Source organism: Misgurnus anguillicaudatus, chromosome 22 (genome assembly GCF_027580225.2).
Source record: "Misgurnus anguillicaudatus chromosome 22, ASM2758022v2, whole genome shotgun sequence".
In the NCBI taxonomy this organism is placed as follows: Eukaryota; Metazoa; Chordata; class Actinopteri; order Cypriniformes; family Cobitidae; genus Misgurnus; species Misgurnus anguillicaudatus.
The window spans coordinates 18,726,515-18,748,439 of NC_073358.2; the positions used below are offsets into that span (position 1 = coordinate 18,726,515).

At 38.7% G+C, this 21,925-nt stretch overlaps 1 long non-coding RNA gene across 1 annotated transcript; it reads right to left on the reverse strand.

The window, feature by feature from the left end:
* Nucleotides 1–1,015: 1,015 nt before the first annotated feature.
* Nucleotides 1,016–16,735, reverse strand: LOC141358869 (uncharacterized). The gene is made up of 4 exons (XR_012365379.1): nucleotides 16,676–16,735; nucleotides 10,708–10,762; nucleotides 1,554–1,635; nucleotides 1,016–1,352 (listed from the first exon to the last, which is right to left on the reverse strand). It is a non-coding gene; the product is annotated as an uncharacterized lncRNA (long non-coding RNA).
* Nucleotides 16,736–21,925: the final 5,190 nt, after the last annotated feature.

Consider the following 21,925-nt stretch of genomic DNA (forward strand, 5'->3'; position numbering starts at 1 on the left):
TTCTCTTCATTCTCATGGTTCGTTTTTTCACATTTTCGCGCTTTGCGTACCAACGTAGCACGGCAACAAGGAATGATTGACATTCATATTAACCAATCTGTGCTCTTCATTAAACGCAAAAACTTAATGGTGAAATTTGATTGGTTATGTAATGCTGGAGAGAACGCTGAACCTGGAACAGCACACAACATACACTATCTAAATCAAGTCACACCACAACAAAATAAGCAGTCGCAAAAATGCTACCAAATATTTTTTAAGGTTGCACAGATTAAATTTTGGTCGCATATGCGACCAAAACAGTCGCAATTTCGAGCCCTGGTATACATACTGGGAACTACATTCTCAGAAGACGAAGCACTGCCACTTGGGCGGAGCGACTTGCACAACTCTGACCGAACTCTCTGCTCCTCACCAGGGGGCTTCTCGGGGGCTGCGAGCAAATCACTACGCCCAAGCAGCAGTGCTTCGCCTTCTGAGAATATAGTTCCCAGTATGTATTCGTTAAAAGATGGCTGTGTCTCATATCACCTTGCTATCTGTACACGGTGCGACCGCACAAACCACAACACACAAACGGGAAAATGTCCGCGCCATCCCGTCACGTATTGGGAGCAGCACGCCCGCTGGAGCCATTCACCTCCAGTCTCCGTGCCAAGCCAAGCCAGCAAGGGCTGCGTCAGACAGGGTTACAGCAGGCACAGAAAAATATGTATGGACCCACCCAACTCCGGGGAACACGGTGAACAAGCCAAATTCCCAAAATGTTGGCGTGTTCCTTCAATGACGGCAATTACAAAACGTTACTTTAAAATCAACAGCATTACATTCTGAACATTTTGACTCACTTTTCCATGCGCTTTAAGGTAAGCCCTCGGTTTCTAACAAAGTCTCTGATATTTTGGGCTGTCCTATTTTGGAGCACTGGATGCTCACATCTTTTACAGGACTCACACTCTTTCATTGACGCCAAGTGACCTTTGCTGATATGAGATCTAAAATGTCGCATTACAGCGTTCACTGGGGCGGCAGTGGCTCAGTGGTTCATGTAGGTTGTCCACAAACCGGAAGGTTGGTGGTTTAATCCCCGGCTCCACCTGATCAAGTGTCGAGGTGTCTTTGAGCAAGACATCTAACCCCAGCTGCTCCTGATGAGCTGGATGGCCCCTTGCATGGCTCACACCACCGTCGGTGTATGAATGAGAGAGTGAATGGGTGAATGTGAGGCAAATTGTAAAGCGCTTTGGATGGCCATAGGTCTGTTAAAAGCGCTATATAAAATGCAGTCCATCTACCACTCACTTCAGCTTTTGTCCAGGGTTTTTTGAGCGTACCCTTTCCTCTGCCAGAGACTGAAAACAAACAAGATGATAAATTGTTAACATAACTGACTACCATTTTTTTACCTTTTAACCAGAACTGGTTCCCTGCCTGAACTAATATAAAGATTTGTTTAAGTAATGTTTACTCAAATTAAGCATGACAGTGTTCAAAGTTAAGAACAGGTAAGCCAACTCATTACATGAATGAAATAAAACCCAAATTTACCACACCATTGTTTTGAGAGACATTTATGACAAGTGTTTGTTCCTTCAGATGGGTACTTCAGGCATGGTTTCCTCCTTTTCAAAGGCTCTATGGAAATGGATAGGCAAATAATTGTTTTACAATGCTTTGTCTACATATAGAAATATTATTATTATACAATTTAAGTTCTCTGAAAAAGAGAGTATAAAACTCAAATGTCTGTAGACCTTTCACGACTGTTTTAAACACAGCTAATTATTTCCATTCGGGACGAAACAAATGATTGGCTTGCGCAACTATCACTCTCTCTAGCGACCATGGCAACACCCCTGTTGCTACGGGATCTGCCCACACATGCGCAAACCCGATTGATTATCCAGTGCACGGGGCACGAAATCTATGAAGAGCAAAAGTACTGCAGTGAAAGAGCATTAACTCACAGTACCTGAATATCCAGTCAACGAAGGCAAACGAGGCAAAAAAAGGAATAAACGAAGAAATCAAACGAGAGTAAATATCGCGTGGCTTTTCCTCGAGTCGACGATGCAGTAGTGGTATTGTCTCCGGAGTGTAGTCCTCATCAGAGTCAACAATGCTTTCATCACGGAAACTCTTACATGCAAACATTGTTTATGTTATGAATCTTCCACGAAATTCACCTTTATTACAGTGTAACTGATGGTAATGAAAAAACTTGTATCAATGCAACCTATTTTTAGATGTCTTATAGGCTAAATATAACTAACTTGTTCGTTACCGAATCAAACTAAATATATTTTAAACTTTTCCAGTATCGATATGCTTGCTTAATAGTGAGTACTAAAAGGCATCCTATTTGTTTATATTCATAGTGATAAAGTTAGGTGTATTATTACATGTGATTCTGACGTGATGTTACTACATGCACCGTGCTCCTTCCTCTCCGCTCGTCTGAGGTAAATGATGGTTCTCCCAGCAAAGCAGTCGCGCGTTCATGTGTTTTGGGGGCGTGGCTTTAGAAGAAACCCAGGAGGGAGGAGGTGGAGTGAATGGAAAAATGAGTCGTGAGAGGTCTACAGACACTCGATTTTATACTCTCTTTTTCTGGGTACTTACATTTTACTTATGTATTGAAATATAAAGACAGTTCAAACAAATTTGGTAAAAAGTGTTTTAGACTTTTTAGACTTAAACCTGCCTACTCTGCCTTTAAGTGAAGAGGAAAGTATTTGTTGTTAAGTTTATTTATTGAACATTTTGACTTCAACGGAATTTTTTACTGTATACTGCCAGGTTTCCTAAAAAAAAGTAGAATAAAAAACTAACTTAATTTTTTTTTAAGTCTAGTAATTCAGGGCTCCAGACTAACTTTTTTGTTATTAGGAGTACTTAAAAGAAGTATTTTAAAATTTTAAAATGCCTAGAAGGGGAAAAAGTCTTCTTTATGCGCGTTGCAGAAAATGACAAAGGCACGAGCGTTTGCTGACTAGTGTTGCCAGATCTTACAGGAAAAAAAAGAAAAACAGCAAACAAGAAAAATCCAATAATAAACCAAAATAAATCCAAATGCTTTATTTCAAAGATCAAAATATTCGTACAGGCATGTTTACACTTTAATAACACCAAAATCTTGATCGCTTCATGTGCCAAAAGCCATAAACGGTTAAGCACCAAAACGGTATATAAGTACAAAAAAGACGAGGACCTTGCAACACCTCAAGATGTTGGGCGCTGTGAACACAAATGCATGCAGTACACAACGCCAAGACGGAGGTTTATTGCAAAACATAATCCTGTTAAATTATTTTGGTCAAAGCTGTGAGTGTTAAGCACGCGAGGCGGCAGAAGGTGGCTATTGTTATCTCTTTGTCAATCATCACATTTTCCTGAGTTTGCAGTGTTTTCGAGGCCAATGAAACAAGTCTGACAATGTTCTGCTCTGTATGTTCTGCTTTTATATTTCACATATAAGAAATTCAACCAATGGTGAGGCTTAACGACAAAGGGTGAGGTGGTAGCCAGGAAGTATAACGCTATCTAAAATATTGCCAAAGACGGTGTTACAGGGACGCAGGAAGTATGACAAGGGAGACGCAGCGTCTCGTTCCCTTCTCAGGGAACAACAGTTACATACGTAACCCAACACGTTTTCATGTGTCAAACACAACTATGCAAAAAAGCATTTTAGAATGAATCAACAGCTTACCATCTACTTGCCAAATTGCCGATGTTGCACGCCCTCTGTGAAGCCTAATGTGCAAACAGTACTGTTGTTTAAGATGCAGTTTCTGTTTTACATTGCCTAATGCAATTTTGTGTTTGGGAACTTATAGCATAGCACAGATGACAACATGTTTGCTTGAGACAGCGCAAGCTAACACAGGTAAAGCTAAGCTACATTATAGCGATGACGCTGTAGTGAATATTCTCTCAGACCAATCAGTGACCTACAGTGTTTTCGCGTCATGTTTGGTATCAGCTCGAGTCGCTTGGTACCCAAACCGAGGTGGTACGAAAAAAAGTATTGGGTACTGTGTACTGCACCCAGTGGAAAAGCTCTCAAAAGTAAAGCTGACCCGACCCAAACTAAACCAAACCGTGGAGTACTATGCAATGGAAAAGCGCCATAAGTATATCTTCTGTAAGGGGGTTTTCACACCTGCCTTGTTTAGTTCGATTGAATCGTACCAGAGTTCGATTGCTCAGTTGGTGCAGTTCGTTTGGGCAGGTGAGAATGCAGCTATCGAACGCTGGTGCGCACCAAAAGCGGACCAAACTAGCGGCCCGAGACCAGCTTGCAGAGGTGGTCTCGGTACGCTTTCAAACGAACTCTAGAGCGGTTCGTTTGTGGTGAGAACAAGATCCGAGATCGAACCGACCTAACTGCAAAAGTACTGCGCATTTTGGACTAAACCAGCTGCCGTAGGCAACTGCGCAGTGCATTATCGGATGAGGAAGTGTTTGTTGACCCTCTCTGTTAGCAATATTAGCAAAATGACAAATCGCGGACATACCTGTAGTTGCAAGGAGGTGCGGGCGGAGCCTCGGATTTTTTTTGTCTTCGCCGTTTGTAGTGCATTAAACCTTTGTTTTCAAGCCGCGTCCGCGATTCATTCTGAAAATGAACAGTTTGTCTAGAGTGCTGTATACAAATGTATAACAACCACGGAGACATATTCACAGCGCGCAGCCGTTTGTCCATGGTGTCTGCTGTATTATCCTTCTTTTGTTTACTTCCGGGGGTTCCGTTGGAATTTCCCGCACGTTGTTCTGACCAATCGTGAAGCCGTTTAGGAAATACGTTCAAATACATGTGGCCAATGAGTGATGTTGATCTTATCACATGACAGAATTTTGGTTCGTTTCAATTGGTGCGGATCAGAGCAATCAGTGTGGTGTGAAATGGAACCAAATCTGCTAAAAAAGTTACAATGTATCATTTTTTGCTTTTGGTCCGGACCAAATGAACCGAATTACAGATGTGAAAACGCCCTTAGTCACACTTTCGGAAGGTTGGTCTGGACCATTCGTAAGCTCTCTCTTAGCATTGCTTGAGCGCAAAACGCTATCGCCGCCACTGTGCAGCAGTCTTTAGACATCAGCGCAGCGCAGTACAAGTCAAACTATGGTATGTTGACAATGATTTTATGTTATGGACATTTTAGGACTTATAATAATATATGTTTGCATTAGATACAGGACTTTTTATGCAGTTGACTTTATTTGGTATCAGAACTAATGAATCGAAGACGGCGCTGGTGTTGTTTCGAAGGTTGTTCCCCATTGAAGTCTGTTCCCTCTGTTTATAGCGTTTTCATCACGTTACATTTATAATTTATTTAGAAAGATTAAAGATTTGAATTGGTTATACTAAAAAGCAATAATATCATGTATTCTATTATACAATTTATTAAATATTTCATACATTTCACAGTTTTATATTATGGTATGTCTTTATTACATTATACTGTTTGTTTTAATACGTGCATACATAATAAATTTATATATTATACATATAATATGATTCATACTATAAAAATAACTGACTTACCATTAAGAACAATAAATGAAGAGTTTTGTTGCAAAACGAGATAACCACCGTTTTTTTAATTGTCCAGAAATCTCGTTTTTTGGTTGTGCATTCCAATTAATATCAATTCAAATGCAGTTGGTTTGTTTTGATTTAAACCTTCATAACTTAAAAAATACAGCTAAGTAGCACCATAAAACAAAATAATAACATGATAACATAATAATAAACATGTTTTGACAAAAATGTAAAAAAATGGATATCTCGTTTTGCAACGAAACTCTTCAAATATAGAAATGCACACATACATCTCAGTAGCCATTAAAGCCATTTCTTGTTGTAAAGTACCTATTAGTATTAAAATGTATTACATAATTTTTAAAAGTCATTAAAGTCATTAAACCCATGTCAAGAAGCAGCACAAGTGACAAGTGGTTCGTCTACCCGTATTACTGATAATTTAATTAATAGTCTATATTTTACGGATAACTTAAACTAAGTTAAAATATATGTTACTGGAATAATTTGAGTAATGTTCCATTTCTATAGAGCGTGTTGTCTTTTATAGCGCCGTAATGCACATAAAGTGGAAAATCAATCCCTGAGTGATCAATTCAAATAATTCAGCACCTTCACTTGGGACAGCGGCATCTTTAGGTCCAACTTAGAGGCAGCGTGTTAAGAAGCTTCCTAAGGGACACTTCGGGGAACACACTTAGGAACATAAACAACTTTGGTAAGATATATCTTTTTGAGTCTTCTTAGGGCGCTAAGAGTGAGCGTTATTGGGGAACCGCGCCCTGAAATCTGAAAATATTTCACTTTTTTTATATGGTTAATGAACTTAAACTGAATCAACACTGAACTGAATTAAAGGGTCATGAAACCCCAGACTACTTTGCACATCATAGAAGACAATGTTAGCATCTGAAAGCTGGTTAATTTTGAGCTTTCTGTGCTATTTTCATCTTCTGGGTTTAAAATCTACATTGTGTTGACGTCACACGTGGCAAAGAACTAGTACATTGATAACGCTTCAGTGTCTATAAAATTATTCATGAGACTGCGTGTTCTTATCCTATGAGAAGGCCCTTAGCTTAAAGGGGCGGTGAATTTGTCGATTTTATTGTTTTATACTGTTGTCTGATGTCTACTTATGATGATCACGTTTTTTACATTTAAAAACATCAAAAGCAATAAGTAATAGGCTATTTTGTAACATGGACTAGTGGCTCTCTGGAGAAATGGTTAGTTTGAAGGGGCAGGCCGCACTGAAGACCTGGACGTAACACCCACTGCTATGATTGGACAGCTTCATTCCCCGTCATTACATGTGGGGAAATGTTTTAAAAACGTTAATGTGTAAAAATAACAGCCGAACACAAATATGTTTGAGCCACAAAAGATTCTGGGTGCTAAAAATGATACACATAAATGACAATACGTATAGTAAAGTAGAAACAAAAATTTAAACTCGACGTGACTAAATTACTGTATACAACACAGTAAGCGTGCATTAGAATCTAAACTGCGGCTGATAAATCCTTCAATCCATCAATAACTTTGCATATTTCTTGTGTGCTTGTGAGGTTGCTCTGACATACACGTAACGTTACATACCACAGTTATATGATAAAAAAGCTTTGTGGAGTGTTTGACCTTTCAAACGCAACTCGCCTAAATTACCGTATACAACACAGTAAGCGGGCATCAGAAACTGCGGCTGATAAATCCTTCTTTATCACTAACTTTGTATATTTCTACCGTTAAATTACAGTCGTGTTGTTAAGTGTTGTACCTTTATTAATCGTTTAATGTTTTTAGTACATTAAAACAGTCAAACATACGTGTTTAGACACGAATGTTACAACAGACATATCAAGCGATCTCTTCTAACAAAGCAATAGTGAAACGCAGTAACTTAAATAAACTTAGTGTATACTGCTGTGTCATTTTTGTCAGATCCAATATTAGTGGTGTTTTTAATCACAGTCTCTCTGCAAATCCAGCATCGACTTCTTTACAAATGAATCCGTGTACACAACAAACACTCCCCACGCGAGCTGGAACTTCTTCAAAAACAAACTTTATCCACGCATTCCTAATGTTGAGCCTCCGTTATCCAGCGTCTGTGTTATTCCCATAGACGGTTCTTCCACAACCGAAAATGCGTTTCCATGGTTACTTTAGATCACCGTGTCAAAATAAAAGTCTCTAAGAAAAAATGTATTTAACCCTCTGGGGTCTAAGGGGTTTTTAGGGCCCTGGGGAAGTTTTGACATGCACTGACATTTGTGCTTTTTTCAGTTGCTTAAAAACATATTAATGGCAAAAGTCTCATAACACTGCGTTCAGCACAAACTGGGCTACAATATCATATAATCAACATGTATGTACATGTATGTATTTTTGAGAGAAAAATGTTTATGCGTAGTTTTTGAAAAAGCAAAAATTTTAAGTCACTGATATAAGTCCACAAAACTAATTCTAAACATGTTTTCCCAAGACTTTTCAAAACAGGATCTAGTAGTCTAGAGTTTTTTTCTTCAAAATGATGTGAAAATCATTCGGCCTACTCGTTCACATAAAGCAAGATATTGATTTACAATTTCTAAGACACTTTTGCTTGGGAAAGGCTGTATGCGTGGAGGCGGGAATGCTCCTGAATAATCAGTGATTGACAGCTGAGAGACAAAAGGGTTGCATAATGAGCCACATGAGCCTTGTGGGGATGTTCAACAGGAATGTAACTTTCTCTGTAGTAAAACCATGATGGTTTACTTTTCAATTTAAATGTAAATACACACACACACACACAATATATATATATATATATATATATATATATATTAATTTCACATGTAGGCTATAAGTTACCTTTAAAAACCATAGTAGCCTAATCAAAGTGAACACAGGGTTTGTGTGTGGCAAAAAGCTCAAAAGAACAACTGCCTGTCGTTGTTTGGACTCTTAGTTGTGTTTTTGTAATCATTATATCATTATAGTAGAAACACAACAAGGGACAAGCATGATAAACTTGCTCAATGTTTGTTTACAGCCGCCGCCATTACCTCACGTGTTGCTCATGAAAGCAGTCGGCTTGTTCGACTTCATGCGGCGCTGCAAAGATCGACAGCCGGGTGACGTCAAACTACCGCGAGAGTGATCCGCGAAATTATATGGAAGAGTTTGCTTTTAAATCGCTCTCGCGAAACTCTGACGTCATTCGGCTGCCGGTTCTTGTGGCGCCGCATTAAGTCGAACAAGCCTATTAACTTATGTGTGCACATGCGAGTGATCCTGTGTTTAATAAACGTGCTGTACGGAGATATATGCTTAGACGCAACTAAATAAGGATTGTACTGTTTGCAGTCACGTATTTTATAAGAATACCAAAAACCGCGTCGATTTCCTGACTCGCGTGTTTGTGCATGCGTTTCCCATCGCGTAAACTGTTTGACGGAAGACAAAGAAAACACTCGCGTCTGGAGATAGTGACACACATACGCAAGTAAATAAGGATTGTACTGTTTTCAATCGCGTATTTTATAAGAATACCAAAAACCGCGTCGAGTTTCCTGACTCGTGTGTTTGTTTACGTGTGTTCCCCTCGCGTGAAATGTTTGACGGAAGAACAATGAAAACACTCGCGTCTGGAGATACTGGCACACATACGCAAGTAAGTAAGGATTTAGATGTCATGTTTTGGTGCAATCGGATGAAACAACAAGGAATAGAGAGACTGGGTTGTGGACTGGATTGCGTATCCATTGACTGCAGGAGGCACAAGTTATGCATATGGATGTCTCTGCTCATTCACTTCAATGGCGCGGGGGCGTGGCGATCTCTTCTCATTACAGATAATCAGGTAACATTAGAAAGACGGTCCCTCTCCTACTTCTCATACAGTTTACACCGAATGACAATATATGTTTTCGATCTCACTTACATCATTTAAAAGCTGACATTCCAAGCATTATGTAGACATTTATCTTTTGTTTATATGACATGTATTCGTGAAGTTACAGTTAATTTTCTGACGCGTTTCTGAAATGACTTCACTGAGGGAGAGAGAACAAAACGCGCATCATGTTTATTTTCTTAATTTTGCGAAAAGCACAACATTCTGTTTTTATTGGGAGTGGACAGAAAAAAACTAGACACTTTAACGTTTTAAATGATGTATAAATCATATCTGTATGTCCAAAATCAGCAGAGTTATCTAAGTCTCTTTACGGAGTGATTGAAAAATAAAGAGTTGGCGGCGCCCGCGCCGCAGCCGACCCCAGAGTGTTAAAAGTCATTTTGGTTACATTTGGCAATCTTTAAAGACATGTTTACTTATTGTTGAGACACACGTGTCACGCGAAGCTGTGGGAGGGGCTACAAAAGTGTATTTGGCTATGGGGAGGTGCTTCAATTCTACTTTGACGTCATATTTTTTGGAATTCCACACTCGCTTGTAATACTGGCTTGGTGCCAAAAACTGTTATATTTCAGTAGCACATTTCAGTTCTGAAACTTGCAGAATGTTCATTTAAGTATGATGACCTCTTATATAACAAATTATCAAGTTAAAATTAAGTATTTGATTCACCGCTCCTTTAATTATTCACAACAGCATGTTATGACAGACGCTTTAGACTGTGAGATCACATACATTAACTGAGAGAAACGTTCATGAATCGAAAGAGAATGTTTGTTTTTGCTTTGTAATAAGAGTTCGGCACAAATGTTATTCATTCATTTTAGTGAGTGATTTTTACAACTCCTTGACACAACCCGTCAAAAGGCTTATATAAATGCCACAGAATAAGCCTTAGATTATCAAACTGCAACAGTGGTTTTATCTATACGTTTTCAATGCAGAGTGCCAATGGCTGTGCATTTATTGTGTTTTTAACTCAATGGAAGCGAATTGAAACTGTCTGAATCCTAAGTTGTCTGTCTGTCTCCCCTCTTTCCCCTCCTTTCTGCATGGCACCACGTCCACTTTTTAGTTTTTTTAGCATAGCTTAGCATAATCCATTGAATCTGAACAGACCATTTAGCATCGCGCTAAAAATAACCAAAGAGTTTCAATATTCAATATTTTTCCTTAAAAATTAACTAAGTATTTTAATTTAGACTTCGTGGACTCTGTTTTATTTTTTTTAAAGGAATTTTCTTACCATCATTGCCACTGCCTGGCCTTCTAGTTTCCTGCTGGGATCTTACCATTATTACCTTGAGGGGAAAAAACAAGTTCATGAAAGACATAGAGGATAAAGATATTAGTGATGAGCTAATTTTCAAAACCAGTATTGAAGTCGCTTTTGAATGAGCTGGGAAACTGATTGAGATAAACCAGAATTCTATTTTTTGACAAAAATCATTTACACAAATTCAGGCACTGCACAAAAGCCTGTCAAGTGCTTTTCAGAGAATAGCGCAGACGTGCTTCACATCGTGAGCAGGCACGCGTGCCACACGGCTGAAGTGAGAGAAAGACGTGGTTCTTGCAAATGTAATGCAAGTTAGCTGGTGCAGGGCTTGACATTAACTTTTTGAGGAACTTGTTCTTCGGAGTAAATTTATGTTTCACTTGTCAATGCACAAAAGTCACTTGTCCGGGTAAAGATTTATAATATAATGTATTTTTGTGTTTTGCTAATCAGTGGTGGAGCCAGGGATTTTTCATAGGGGTGGCCAGGCAGGTGCCAGTTACTCTGGGGTGGCACATAAAATCTCTATCATGCAACCTTAAAATACTATTAAGTATTATAGATGCAATAATCACAATGATGTATAACATACAATTTCTACTTTCTACAATTTTAATTAAAATGAATTGAGATTAACATACAATTTATAGTCATAATTCAACCTAATTTTTTTTACTATTTAATCAAATAAAACTTTTGAAATTTACTTTGAAACCAGAATTTATATCTCCAATTGCTGAAAAAACAATAGAGACCAGAAAATCACGTGAATTTTGTAGGCCACTGAAATGTATTTTACTAAGATTCATTTGGCTGCTTCTTGGTACTCTTTCTGAAGAATGATGCTATATCTGCTGCTGCCTTTCTCTTCATTTTTTCCCACATTTCAATGATCTGACATTAAAACACTAAAGCAAAACATTAAAACATTACCATGTTTTAAAAAACTTATTAGGGTAAATGTATCTAGATTATCTGTTATATATAAAATAAATTTTAAACCTAGCATTTACGCTGTAATGTTTGTGTGGGATTTTTAATGTACAGTGACGAACTCTGTCAGATTCAAATCAGCTGTCGCGCAGCACACACACATAGGCGAACTGAAAGAGAGATTCTCATTATAAAACAGATTCTTAAACAAGATTTCAAGCCCATTATGTGTTTTTACCAAACTTTAGAAGAGATAAAATACGGACTTAAATCGGCTTTTTTGACACACAGTGATGAAAATGCGGTTTCAAAATCATTTATATTCACACCGGAGCCTGAAGAAACATTACTCTCCACTCCATGCCGTCTCGCTCCTCCATGTTCGGTGATCAGGTTTCATGCGCGTGCAGCTTTTTAGTAACAACATAAGGTGTAAACGTGCGTTTGTGTGTTTGTCGGTGCACTGTGCTCTCTGTTCAATATTCCGCTCGGTGTTTGCGCTGCGCGTTCTGCTCTGTCGTTAACGGCACATAACGTTAAGTAACATTGTTTGAAATTTAACTTCTCCAGTCGGACAACTAATTTTCTCTTACACTTGTCCTTCAAAAAATCCACTTGTCCCAGACAAGCCTTAATGTCGAGCCCTGTGGTGATTTTGTTGTTTGAGCAACCTAGCTAAGCGGCACGTGCCTGATTCGCTCTTGCTCACGTTATTTATGTGCATTATTTACATGCTACAGTAGCTACACTCCTTTAAGATAATATAATGTTCTACAAAATCTGCTTCAGTTTGTGTTTATTAACCCTTAAGTTTCACTTCATCACGCAGCTATTCCCGTTAGAGGTATCTGTTAAAAACATTTAATTCATTAATAATCTAGTATGTGTTCATTTTCTGTCAGTTTCTTCAAAATTAAGTTTTATTTTCCTTTTCATCATGACGTGTACCCTTTGATTACCACGTCCATGGAATTCTACACCTCTGCTAATTTGGCTGGTGACACTTTATTTCGATAGTCCACTTTAGACATTTTACTAATTATAAGTAACTTTGCAACTACTTATCAACTACCAATCTTTAGAGAATTAGTAGACTGTCTGCTTAATATCTACTAACACTTTATTGTGATTAAATCTCCTCAGACATTTAACTGTCTACAACAGGGGTTTTCAAACCTGTCCTGGAGGACCACAAGTACTGCACATTTTGTGTGTTTACCTTTTGTGACACACCTCATTCAGTTACCTTACACACCCAGTTCAGGTCTTACAGTCTCTACTAATGAGCTGAAGATTTAAACCAGGTGTGTCTAATGACGGAGACATGCAAATTGTGCAGTACTACTGGTCCTCCAGGACAGGTTTGAAAACCCATGGTCTACAAGTATCTTTGCAGGTGCATGTCAACTTATTCCACTAACCCTAACATCTTTCCTAACCCTTACAGTCTACTAATACTTTAATGACAGTTAGTTGATGTATAGTTGCAAATTAATGAAAGTTAGTTGACATGAAGTTGCAAAGTTATTTATACAGTTGAAAGAAAAAGTATGTGAACCCTTTGGGCTTACTTGGATTTCTTCATAAATTGGTCATAAAATGTGTTCTGATCTTCATCTAAGTCACAACAATAGAGAAAAACAGTCTGCTTAAACTAATACCGCACAAACATTATATGTTTTCATAGTGCAGGGTGGAAAAAGTATGTGAAACCCTAGGCTAATGAGTTCTCCAAGAGCTAATTGGAGCCAGGAGTCAGCCAACCTGGGGTCCAATCAATGTGATGAGATTGGATGTGCTGATTAAAGCTGCCCTGTCCAATAAAAAACACACACCAGTTTTGAGTTTGCTGTTCTGAAGAAGCATTGTCTGATGTGAACCATGCCTCGCACAAAAGAGCTCTCAGAAGACCTACGATCAAGAATTGTTGACTTACATAAAGCTGGAAAGGGCTACAAAAGTATATCTAAAAGCCTTGATGTCCATGTGTCCACGGTAAGACAGATCGTCTACAAATGGAGAAAGTTCAGCACTGTTGCTACACTCCCTAGGCGTGGTCATCCTGTAAAGATGACTGCAAGAGCACAGCACAGAATGCTCAATGAGGTGAAGAAGAATCCTTGAGTGTCAGCTAAAGACTTACAGAAATCTCTGGCACATGCTAACATTTTTGTTGACAAATCTACAATAAGGAAAACATTAAACAAGAATGGACTTCATGGGAGGACACCACGGAGGAAGCCACTGCTGTCCAAAAAAACATTGCAGCACGTTTGAAGTTTGCAAAAGAGCACCTGGATGTTCCACAGCACTACTGGCAAAACATTCTGTGGACAGATGAAACCAAAATTGAGTTGTTTGGAAAGAACACACAATGCTATGTGTGGAGAACAAAAGGCACAGCACACCAACATCAAAACCTCATCCCAACTGTGAAATATAATGGAGGGGCCATCATGGTTTGGGGCTGCTTTGCTGCCTCAGGCCCTGGACAGAGTACTGTCATCGATGGAAAAATGAATTCCAAAGTTTATCAAGACATTTTGCAGAAAAACTTAAGACCAACTGAAGCTTAACAGAGGATGGACGATGCAACAGGACAACGACGCAAAGCATAGAAGTAAATCAACAACAGAATGGCTTCAACAGATGAAAGTACGCCTTCTGGAGTGGCCCAGTCAGAGTCCTGACCTCAACCCCATTGAGATGCTGTGGCATGACCTCAAGAGAGCGATTCACACCAGACATCCCAAGAATATTGCTGAACTGAAACACTTTTGTAAAAAGGAATGGTCCAAAACTTCTCCTGACCGTTGTGCAGGTCTGATCTGCAACTATAGGAAATGTTTGGTTGAGGTTATTGCTGCCAAAGGAGGGTCAACCAGTTATTAAACCCAAAGGTTCACATACTTTTTCCACCCTGCACTATGAATGTTTACATGTTGTGTTCAATAAAAACATGAAAACGTATAATTTTTGTGCGGTATTAGTTTAAGCAGACTGTGTTTCTCTATTGTTGTGACTTGGATGAAGATCAGAACACATTTTATGACCAATTTATGAAGAAATCCAAGTAAGCTCAAAGGGTTCATAAACCTTTTCTTTCAACTGTACTTAGTAAAATAAAGTGTAACCATTTGGTTAATTATCTGAACCTGCTCCTCCTTAACTTTGTTAATAAAACATCATAAAGTAATTCCTCAAATAAAGACCGGTATTCAAATAAACGCCGGGCCTCTGATGGTGGCCGGGGGCGTGGACATCGTGGACAAATAAATCCCAGTCTCAAATTAATGCCAGGGACAAATTAGTGTGAATACCTGCAATCTCCTAAATGCATTCAAGTTCATCATTATGCACAGCTGCTAATAGATGGCAGTAGCTAAATTGGATGGGTCTTATTTAATGCTAGTGAAGGAGTTTTTAAAGGACAAGTTCGGTATTTTACACTTAAAGCCCTGTTTTCAGATTGTTTATGATGAAATAGAACGGTTTTGACTGAAATTTGGACATATGATGCTGGGCCGAGAATTTTAGGGTGCTTTTGTATCATGATCCCCACCTCTACAATGGCTGCATAGGTGCACTGGAACAATCCTTCCTAAAATGCATTAAATGAAAGTAAACGAAAGTTTAATGCATTTTAGGAAGGATTGTTCCTGTGCACCTTTACACCCATTGTAGAGGTGGGGGTGATACAACAAACACCCGAAAATTCTCGGCCCAGCATCATATCTCCAAATTTCAGTCAAAACCGTTCTATTTCATCATAAACAATCTGAAAACAGGGCTTTAAGTGTAAAACACCGAACTTGTGGAGCATGGCACCCAGAAGAAAATTTGTTTTTAAATTTAAACAAACTTGTGTGTGTTTACAAGTGTTTTAAGTTTGGTATTTTACACTTAAAGCCCTGTTTTCATATTGTTTATGATGAAATAGAACGATTTTGACTAAAATTTGGACATATGGGGCTGCCCCGAGATTTTTTGGGTGTTTGTGTTTCACTTCCCACCTTTACAATGGGTTTAATGGTGCACTGGAACAATCCTTCCTAAAATGCATTAAACTTTCGTTTACAAAGACGTGACAATCACCGAGTGGTCAGGGGTGTTCACTGATATGCTCACACAAAAATCGTTGCAAAAGATGCTTTTCAACAGCTGTTTTAGCATTCGTTGTTAACTTGTGGACCTTTTTTCCCAAAAAAAAACCCTCACACCTGTACATTCTTCCGCTTAGAGCTTGAATAATAGACACTCCAGCCCAGGTGGTGGCGCTAATCCGCCATTGCCAATTGCAAGAATAGAAACAAAGTTCCCGGCGCGGAGTAATACCGTACCTCACAGCACATCTAATACATGTCAATGGAGTTGGCAAAAACTACGATAAAACCTGTTAGAATGTGTATTTTGCAGCGATTTTTGTGTGAACATATCAGTGAACACCCCTGACCACTCGGTGAGTTTCACGTCTTTGTAAACGAAAGTTTAATGCATTTTAGGAAGGATTGTTCCAGTGCACCATTAAAGGCGGAGTCCACGATGTTTGAAAAACGCTTTGGAAAAGAAGGCGGGCCGACTACCAAAACACACTTATAGCCAATCAAATCAAATCAAATGCCGGGTTGCGTATGTGTGGGGCGGGTCTATCAACAGAAGGTCCAGATTCTATTGGGGTAGGGGCGTGTTTGTTTAGGTGATTTCAAATATCAACATTGGCTTTCAAACATCATGGACTCCGCCTTTAAACCCATTGTAAAGGTGGGAGGTGAAACACAAACACCCAAAAATTCTCGGGGCAGCCGCATATCTCCAAATTTCAGTCAAAACCGTTCTATTTCATCATAAACAATCTGAAAACAGGGCTTGAAGTGTAAAATACCAAACTTGTCCGTTAATTAACAAGTTAACTGCTGAATCACATTTAGTAGGAATTAGAAAATTTCACTTCAGATCAAATTATAACACGTGTGACACAAATTTGACAAAATTATTAACAAACCTCTTTAAGAGATGTGACTTCACTTCCTGAAGCGACAGGCTCATGGACGAGCTGGAAGACCGAAAAAAAGAGAAATTAGCTATAATGTGACTTAGCGGTAGACTATAAGTTTACAACATTTGTGTGTGTTTACTCATGGTTTATGAGGACACATGTGACTATTGTACATGACTCAGCAAGTGGACTATAACTTTACAAACTTGTGTGTGTTTACTCATGGTTTATGAGGACACATGTGACTATTGTACTTGACTCAGCGGTAGACTATAACTTTACAACACTTGTGCGTGTTTACTCATGGTTTATGAGGACACATGTGACTATTGTACGTGTGTGTTTACTCATGGTTTATGAGGACACAAGCCTTTCCGTATACTGTTAACACACAGGTGTTTTAGGATGTTAACTGCAGAATCACATTTAGTAGGAATTACAATTTCACTTCAGATCAAATTATAACACGTGTGACACAAATTTGACAAAATTATTAACAAACCTCTTTAGGAGATGTGACTTCATTTCCTGAAGCGACAGGCTCATGGACAAGCTGGAAGACAGAAAAAAAGAAAAAATGAGCTATAATGTGACTCAGCGGTAGACTATAACTTTACAAACTTGTGTATGTTTACTCATAGTTTATGAGGACACATGTGACTATTGTACGTGTGTGTTTACTCCTGGTTTATGAGGACACATGTGACTATTGTACGTGACTCAGCAGTAGACTATAACTTTACAACCCTTGTGTGTGTTGACTCATGGTTTATGAGGACACATGTGACTATTGTACTTGACTCAGCAGTAGACTATAAGTTTACAACACTTGTGTGTGTTTACTCATGGTTTATGAGGACACATGTGACTATTGTACTTGACTCAGCAGTAGACCATAACTTTACAACATGTGTGCGTGTTTACTCATGGTTTATGAGGACACATGTGACTATTGTACGTGACTCAGCAGTAGACTGTAACTTTACAAGACTTGTGTGTGTTTACTCATGGTTTATGAGGACACATGTGACTATTGTACGTGACTCAGCAGTAGACCATAACTTTACAACACGTGTGCGTGTTTACTCATGGTTTATGAGGACACAAGCCTTTCCGTATACTGTTAACACACAGGTGCTTTAACATGTTAACTGCGGAATCACATTTAGTAGGAATTAGAAAATTTCACTTCAGATCAAATTATAACACGTGTGTCACAAATTTGACAAAATTATTAACAAACCTCTTTAGGAGATGTGACTTCACTTCCTGAAGCGACAGGCTCATGGACGAGCTGGAAGACAGAAAAAAAGAGAAATGAGCTATAATGTGACTCAGCGGTAGACTATAACTTTACAAGACTTTTGTGTGTTTACTCATAGTTTATGAGGACACATGTGACTATTGTACGTGTGTGTTTACTCCTGGTTTATGAGGACACATGTGACTATTGTACGTGTGTGTTTACTCCTGGTTTATGAGGACACATGTGACTATTGAACGTGACTCAGCAGTAGACTATAACTTTACAACACTTGTGTGTGTTTACTCATGGTTTATGAGGACACATGTGACTATTGTACGTGTGTGTTTACTCCTGGTTTATGAGGACACATGTGACTATTGTACGTGTGTGTTTACTCATGGTTTATGAGGACACATGTGACTATTGAACGTGACTCAGCAGTAGACTATAACTTTAAAACACTTGTGTGTGTTTACTCATGGTTTATGAGGACACATGTGACTATTGTACGTGTGTGTTTACTCCTGGTTTATGAGGACACATGTGACTATTGTACGTGTGTGTTTACTCCTGGTTTATGAGGACACATGTGACTATTGTACGTGTGTGTTTACTCCTGGTTTATGAGGACACATGTGACTATTGTACGTGTGTGTTTACTCATGGTTTATGAGGACACATGTGACTATTGAACGTGACTCAGCAGTAGACTATAACTTTAAAACACTTGTGTGTGTTTACTCATGGTTTATGAGGACACATGTGACTATTGTACGTGTGTGTTTACTCATGGTTTATGAGGACACATGTGACTATTGTACGTGTTTGTTTACTCATGGTTTATGAGGACACATGTGACTATTGAACGTGACTCAGCAGTAGACTATAACTTTAAAACACTTGTGTGTGTTTACTCATGGTTTATGAGGACACATGTGACTATTGTACGTGTGTGTTTACTCCTGGTTTATGAGGACACATGTGACTATTGTACGTGTGTGTTTACTCAAGGTTTATGAGGACACAAGCCTTTCCGTATACTGTTAACACACAGGTGTTTTAGGATGTTAACTGCAGAATCACATTTAGTAGGAATTAGAAATTTCACTTCAGATCAAATTATAACACGTGTGACACAAATTTGACAAAATTATTAACAAACCTCTTTAGGAGATGTGACTTCACTTCCTGAAACGACAGGCTCATGGACAACCTGGAAGACAGAAAAAAAAGAGAAATGAGCTATAATGTGACTCAGCGGTAGACTATGGGGTGGTTTCCCAGACAGGGATTAGCTTAATCCAGGACTAGGCCTTAGTTTAATTAGGAAATATAACTAGTTTTAACAAACATGCCTTACTAAAAACATTACCTGTGTGCATTTTGAGGAAAACAAAAGGCACTGATGTATTTTAAGTAATGTCAGTGCAAGTTGTTTTCAGTTTGGACAGCTCTTAAAAATGTTTTAGTCTAGGACTAGTCTAATCCCTGTCCGGGAAACCGGCCCTATAAGTTTACAACACTTGTGTGTGTTTCCTCATGGTTTATGAGGACACATTTGACTATTGTACATGACTCAGCAGTAGACTATTGGGCGGTTTCGCGGACAGGGATTAGACTAGTCCTGGACTTAAACACTTTTAAGAGCTCTCCAAACTGAAAACAACTTGCACTTACATATCTTCAAATACATCAGGGCCCTTTGTTTTACCTCAAAATGCACACAGGTAATGTTTTTAGTAAGGCATGTTTGTTAAAACTACTTATATTTCCTAATTAAACTAAAACCTAGTCCTGGATTAAGCTAATCCTGGTCCGGGAAACTGCCCCAATAAGTTTACAACACTTCTGTGTGTTTACTCATGGTTTATGAGGACACATGTGACTTTTGTACGTGACTTAGCGGTAGACTTTACCTTTACAACACTTGTGTGTGTTTACTCATGGTTTATGAGGACACATGTGACTATTGTATGCGACTCAGCGGTAGACTTTACCTTTACAACTCTTGTGTGTGTTTACTCATGGTTTATGAGGACACATGTGACTATTGTACGTGTGTGTTTACTCATGGTTTATGAGGACACATGTGACTATTGTACATGAATCAGCTGTAGACTTTACCTTTACAACTCTTTTGTGTGTTTACTCATGGTTTATGAGGACACATGTGACTATTGTATGCGACTCAGCGGTAGACTTTACCTTTACAACTCTTGTGTGTGTTTACTCATGGTTTATGAGGACACATGTGACTATTGTATGTGACTCAGCGGTAGACTTTACCTTTACAACACTTGTGTGTGTTTACTCATGGTTTATGAGGACACATGTGACTTTTGTACGTGACTTAGCGGTTTATGAGGACACATGTGACTTTTGTACGTGACTTAGCGGTAGACTTTTCCTTTACAACACTTGTGTGTTTACTCATGGTTTATGAGGACACATGTGACTATTGTACGTGTGTGTTTACTCATGGTTTATGAGGTCACAAGCCTTTCCGTATACTGTTAACACACAGGTGTTTTAACATGTTAACTGCGGAATCACATTTAGTAGGAATTACAATTTCACTTCAGATCAAATTATAACACGTGTGACACAAATTTGACAAAATTATTAACAAACCTCTTTAGGAGATGTGACTTCACTTCCTGAAATGACAGGCTCATGGACGAGCTGGAAGACAGAAAAAAAACAGAAATGAGCTATAATTTGACTTAGCGGTAGACTACAACTTTACAACATTTGTGTGTGTTTACTCATGGTTTATGAGGACACATGTGACTATTGAACGTGACTCAGCAGTAGACCATAACTTTACAACACTTGTGCGTGTTTACTCATGGTTTATGAGGACACATGTGACTATTGTACGTGACTCAGCGGTAGACTATAACTTTAAAACACTTGTGTGTGTTTACTCATGGTTTATGAGGACACATGTGACTATTGTACTTGACTCAGCGGTAGACTATAACTTTACAACACTTGTGTGTGTTTACTCATGGTTTATGAGGACACATGTGACTATTGTACGTGACTCAGCAGTAGACTGTAACTTTACAAGACTTGTGTGTGTTTACTCATGGTTTATGAGGACACATGTGACTATTGTACGTGACTCAGCGGTAGACTATAACTTTAAAACACTTGTGTGTGTTTACTCATGGTTTATGAGGACACATGTGACTATTGTACGTGACTCAGCAGTAGACTACAACTTTACAACATTTGTGTGTGTTTACTCATGGTTTATGAGGACACATGTGACTATTGTACGTGACTCAGCGGTAGACTATAACTTTAAAACACTTGTGTGTGTTTACTCATGGTTTATGAGGACACATGTGACTATTGTACGTGACTCAGCAGTAGACTGTAACTTTACAAGACTTGTGTGTGTTTACTCATGGTTTATGAGGACACATGTGACTATTGTACGTGACTCAGCAGTAGACTGTAACTTTACAAGACTTGTGTGTGTTTACTCATGGTTTATGAGGACACATGTGACTATTGTACTTGACTCAGCGGTAGACTATAACTTTACAACACTTGTGTGTGTTTACTCATGGTTTATGAGGACACATGTGACTATTGTACGTGACTCAGCAGTAGACTGTAACTTTACAAGACTTGTGTGTGTTTACTCATGGTTTATGAGGACACATGTGACTATTGTACGTGACTCAGCGGTAGACTATAACTTTAAAACACTTGTGTGTGTTTACTCATGGTTTATGAGGACACATGTGACTATTGTACTTGACTCAGCGGTAGACTATAACTTTACAACACTTGTGTGTGTTTACTCATGGTTTATGAGGACACATGTGACTATTGTACTTGACTCAGCGGTAGACTATAACTTTACAACACTTGTGTGTGTTTACTCATGGTTTATGAGGACACATGTGACTATTGTATGTGACTCAGCAGTAGACTATAACTTTACAACACTTGTGTGTGTTTACTCATGGTTTATGAGGACACATGTGACTATT